Source organism: Zonotrichia leucophrys, chromosome Z (genome assembly GCF_028769735.1).
Source record: "Zonotrichia leucophrys gambelii isolate GWCS_2022_RI chromosome Z, RI_Zleu_2.0, whole genome shotgun sequence".
Classification (NCBI taxonomy): domain Eukaryota; kingdom Metazoa; phylum Chordata; class Aves; order Passeriformes; family Passerellidae; genus Zonotrichia; species Zonotrichia leucophrys.
The window spans coordinates 59,035,891-59,041,784 of NC_088200.1; positions in this window are offsets into that span (position 1 = coordinate 59,035,891).

Below are 5,894 nucleotides of genomic sequence, written 5' to 3' on the forward strand. Positions count from 1 at the left end.
CCCAAACCAACAGAAGATGAGCGAGGAACTGGGAAAGTGCAGCAGTAACCAAATGTGAGCTGGCTTTGGAGCCAGGTTTTGGCAAGGCCCATTAAGCTTTAGCATTATTCTAGTGATTAGAAAAAGTTGTGTATGACAACAAAACCCTCAAAACAGATAAAGAAAACTTTCAAATTAAAAGCTATCAAAGACTGTAACTGAGAAACGGTGCTTTTCTTCACTTAGATGAATGCAGCTGCATGTACAGAACATACCTTTTTGCCTGGTGATGAGCATCTCTGCAGAGGAAGCTATTTTTTGTCCCTTGTTCTTCTCAACCTACACAGAACCAAAGCTTTGCAGGCACCTCCTTTTGCCCTGGCAAGACTGACTCTATGCCTCGTGCAGAAGATTACCATCACTTTACTTCTGAGGCAAGCACACAAAATAGGGCCTGAGACACAGGACACAGCTTAGCACATGTATTTAAAGATGCAGACCTTACAGGAGCAGATACAACTGAGAGGAAAGAGGGAATAAGCGTGGTAGGGCTGGGTAAGGAGGTACAAGCTCATGTGTCTTTCCTGTCACAACTGTGGGACACCCTCAGTCCACGACAGGACCAGCCAGCACCTTTCAGGAGGCAAGAAGATTAGGATTAGGAGCTGGTCTTTGCCCACATTCACTGTATCAGGGCTGCCTGGGATCTTTCCCATTGTGCAAAACCACCCCACAAAGACAGTTCAATGCTGGCAGCAAAACTGTGCAAAAGGACTTCCAGGTTTGTAAGATGATTCAAGTTTCTTAGTTCAAGTGTTCAAGTCTTTATTTCAAGTAATGATCATTGCAAATTGTAGACAAAGCTCGTGGCCTGGTTTCTCCTGAAAATTTTTCCCATGGAGACAGTGCTGCTCCTGATTTGACTTCTCTGAGCTCCCAGCAAAAGGCAGCTGGATGTTGCAATTACATCTCCAGAGCTTTCTGCCTCTCTTAGCTTGTTCCTTTGCTGCTACCTGTCCCTCCAAATGAAGTCAGCCCTTCCCAACCCTGCCTCTAAGCCAGCGCCCGGGCAGAAGAGCTCCCCGGCTCGCACAGGAGCAAGCAGCGGGATGCCGGGAGCAGGAGCTGTGCTGTGACACTCAGGCTCATGTCCCCGCAGCAGGGAGACCTGCAGGCAGCCCGGAGCCATGCCCTGCCTTGGGGGTCTCTCTGCCCTGCTGCCACGCAGCGCTAGGAGAGAGCAGAGGAATGTGCCTGCCGGGTGCTGGGCAGGGATGCTGCCCGCCCGTCACACCGCATCCACACATCACTGACCCGGAGCCAGTGGGACAGGGAAAGGCACGGGGGACAGCCCTGGGCTTCTGCAGGCCTCGGAGAGAGCAACAGAAGAAAAAACATAGAACGATTTGGGCTGAAAGGGACCTATAGAATATTACCTAGTCCAACCCCCTGGCATGAAGAGGAAGAACGTTCACTTGACCATGTTGTTCTAAGTGCCATACAAGCTGAGCACTTTCACAAATATGGCATCCACAAATTCTCTGAGCAGCCTGTTACAATGTCTCACCACCCTCACTGAACAATCTAAATCTACACTCAATTTGATAGTCTTGTCCCTTTTCCGGTTATTATAGGCTCTGATTAAAACAAAAAAAAATCTGCCTCCATCTCTCTTGTAAAGCCCCCTTTAACTATCGAAAAGCTGGTCCCTGGAGCCTTCTCTTCTCCAGGCTGAAGAACCCCAACACTGAGCCTGTCTTCATAAGAGAGGTGCTCCAGCACTCTGATCTTCTCCATGGCCTCCTCGGGACTACACTCTATGCAGGTGCACATCTTTCTTCTGGGGACCCCAGAGCTGGACCCAGCACTCCAGGTGAGGTCTCACCAGAGCAGAGTAGAACCACCTCCCTCAACCTGTTGGCCACAATTCTTTTTATGCAGTTCAGGATGCAATTGGCTTTCTGGGCTGCAAGCACACTCTGCAATAAAAAAAGACAGAACAAATTACCAATATCATTAATCTGGGTTACTGCAGTTTTATACTAAGGGAAGCTATACCTTATGGAAAGCTATCAGATCACTTTAATAAGTCCTGTAAATCCAAGAAACAAAGATGTCAAAGAGGGCGTGTCCCTCCAGCCCACACTGCTGGAGTGGGAGCATGTTTCTGTCCTGCTGGCATCCCTGGAAGCAGCATTTATGTGGAGAGAGCTGGCCTGGATTCTCTGGGGAGCTGCACAGTGCCTGCGCTCCCTGCCAGTGCCCAGGAGCACGGTGCCAGCAGAGGACACCTTCAGCCCAGGGTACCCTGGCACAGACCCCACACACCCACAGCTCTGCTGCCACCCACCACTCTACAAAACCCCTCTCCATCTAGCCAGGCCCCAAATCCTGACAATATCTTCTGACCTTTCCTCTTGCCCCCTTCTTGCCCAAGCCATGCTCATCCCAGGTACCACTTTCATGCCCTGGGGATGTGCACTGCATATTTTTTGCTCTTGTGAGTGACCCTGGGCTGTGGGCTTTAGTCTAGCACAATCCAGGTCTGCTCGCACATGTGGGGCCTGCTCTTGTCCCATAGATGCTCAGGGCTGCCATAACCATGCTGAAGAGCAGTTACAAGGCCCAACTCCCACTCTTCCTGGAGGGGCTGACATGATGCATGCTGAGCTTGGAGTAAGAAGACAGGAGGGTTGCTGGGGGCTGTGCCCTCCCTGGCCAGAAAGGGTCCTGTGAGGTTTGACTCAGAAGGGCTAGATCAGCTACTGCACCTCCACCGTCCCAGCCACCGGCAGCTCCGCAGGAGCACACATGCAGACATGGGCCATGTTTTGCTGTGGGGCACTGCATTTTCATGTGGACACTTCCCTGCAGGGCTGGTGGTGACCACACAGTGCTCTTCAGCTGAGGAGAGCTTGCCCAATGGAAATACATGGTGCTACTGCTCTGGCGAAAGTACTGACCCCAGCACATGGGTTGTCTGGCTGAGAACCTCCCATCTGATTAATATTAATATCCTTTCCCGGATTCTGCCATGCTGCTTGAGAACTTTGCTTTTATGGCTGAAATATGGGGCATATAACTTCCTTCTTCCTCCTCATATTTTGCTGCCTAACTACCTAACTACCACATTACCAATGAACTTTCCCTCAGTTGCACCCTGATGGCTTGTTTCAGCAGGTATTCTAGATGTTTACAATCTCTTCCAACTGCCAAGTTTGATTAGAATCAGACTTACGAGTCATTAGGCATGATGGATGGACAGATGTATTCATGTGTAGCAAAGTATTATAGTCAAGCAGTAATTTTTGTAGGGAGAAAAAGACTGAGAATTAACTTTGCCAAAAAAGAACATCACAATATGATGAGGTTGGAGTGGACTGTGGTGTGACTGGAAAAGTGAGATCTCCAAGGACTCCTTACAGGTTGGGCTGGACTGTAGACTGCAATGGTGAAAACTGGAGAGGGCTGGCACGCAGTGTGAGCAGCCAGACCTTGCACAAACACATGCTCATTTTTACTTCTCCTGTAAGGCCTATATTTCTATTTCCTCACCGTGGGCTCATTAGGACACCTTACCTCTATGTAAAAAATAGGTGTGCAGTTACCTGCTTGGATCTGTAAGTCTGTATTTACCATTCACACATCATTGCACACCTGAGTGGTGCAGACTGTGAATGATCCCTTCCAGCAACAGGGCCTTCTTTAATCACAAAGCCTTGCTCTACTTCTAGAGACGTGTTGAGACCAAGCAAGACAGTGGTCCCATGGAAAAAATGGCAATGTTTTCATAAGATTCATATAAAACATAGCAGGCATTCATGGTGGGGAGCTACAATGGACCCATGGAATATTGTGTTAGACATTTCCTAACTCTGATGTTTTTACTGAACACTGTGCTGTCACTTCTTTTCCTGTTGCTGGACAAATTTGAAAGATGGCATATATGGTAGTGTCATGGGAGATCGAACTGACTGTGCCTTGAGTCACAACTGAGGTCTGGTTCACAATGCACCACTTTCCCTACAAGTGCTCAGTTCAAAACCGAAAGAAGGGAAAGACAAATTTCACTAGAACAAGTCCAGGTATTTTCTGGTAGTAGAGAAACATGGAAACTCTGGACTGACCTGCTAGTCCTGCAAAATGGATTTTCTGCTGTCTCACATTGTGGGTTGCCTTTTACCAATTGATCCATAAAAGATGTCTGAAGAGCCTGAAGGTTTTGAAAGATAGGTTTACTCATTGAAGAAAGCAATTATTAGGTGATGCTTGTTTGAGTGTTGACTGAGAATATCAGTGCCATCAGTGATGGTGTCATTATAGCATCATGGACCCTGGAAGTGCCATCATGTTGCTCACAACATCAGGTTTAAACAAAGCACAAGGGGACTACTGGACTAACTTGCAGAATGTCTCAGGAAGAACTGAGAAACATATAAGTGAACAGAAAAGAGGAAGCAGATGTCTTTGGTCATGCACTTTGGCAGCAGGATAGCTTATTCTCGTCACTCTGGCATCCCACCAGGCAGCACCAGAGGCTGCTGAAATCAGCAGATCCATGAGAGCTGAGGACAGCAGCAGCAGCGCAGGCGTGCAGGGGGCTGAGTGTGTGCGTGTGTGTGTGGGTGGGTGTGTGTGGTGTGTGCGTGTGTTGTTACAAAGTAGTTTTTACCCATGAGAAGAATGAGATTCACTTTCTCCCTGCAGTTACTCTGCTTTTGTGAGAGCAAATGAGTGGCAGCATTAAGGGCTACTACCAGGAGTTATTTATTGCACTTTAAAACCACTTCAGTGTTGCACGGTGTACGTGAAGCACTCTGAAGCCTAGATACATGCAAGTCTGCCAGACCACGAACAGGATTTTGCCTGGCCAGCTGTCTCACCCTGTGAGTCACCAGTGTCCCACTGACTGCTTTCCAGTCAGCTGCGAGTGAAATGCCTGCAGCGCCCAGGGGAACAGCAAGGTTAGTACTGTCTCCCTGTGTCCCCTGCTCCTGCAGTAAGACAATACTATAAGACCTCCCCCATCATCTCTGCTGGCCGAGACAGGATAGGTTTCTTCCTGTAGAATCAAGGCGGTTTCTTTCCCGGGTCAAGGACTTGCTAGTTATAAGAAACACATGTAACTAACTTTGAGGGATGTTGGGCAGTGCCCAGACCTGCTTCAACAGGCACTACTACTGGCTTGATGATAGAAGTGAGGAAAGTCTTTCCTCAGAAAAGTGGATCAGTTCTGGGACAGGGCACCAGAGAGGTGTAGATTGCCATGCTGGGCAGCTTTCAAGACTCAGTGGGACAAAACTGTAGCTGACTTCACATGTTGCCGGCAATAGTCATGCTCCAAGCAGGATGTTTGGCTGGAGACCTCCAGAAGACCCTGCCACTGGCACTGGTAGGATGTTGTGATATATTTAACAAAAAGCTAGTCATTATTTAAATGCAAGAAATGAGCTGAAACAAGCTCCACCGAGCTGACAGAAAAGCTACAGTTTTTGCAGATAAAAGCGAAGACAGCGTGTAGCCCTCCAAGGGGCACGAATACAAACACAGCCCTGGCTGCCCCGCGGCAGGTCGCTGCTGCCGCATACACCCTCTGCCACAGACGAGCGCTTCTGGAGGCTGCTACAGCGACGGGTCCAGCTCGCTGCCAGCGGGCACCGTGTAGGAGAGCCAGCCGCGGCGGGCTGCGCTCACAGGGGCCGGCCGGAGCGGGGCGGGAGGCCGGGGCGGGAGGCCGGGGCGGGAGGGGATGCCCAAGCCGGGCGGCGCTGGGGGTCCCGCCGGCGCTCCCGGCCGAGGCGGGCGGGGCGCGGGGCTCGGGGCCGCCCCCGGCGGGCGGAGCCGCCGCCGCCCCCGCCCCGTCCCGGTCCCCGTCGGCGGTGCGGCGCGGGGCGGGCGGCGCTCCCCGCCAGCGC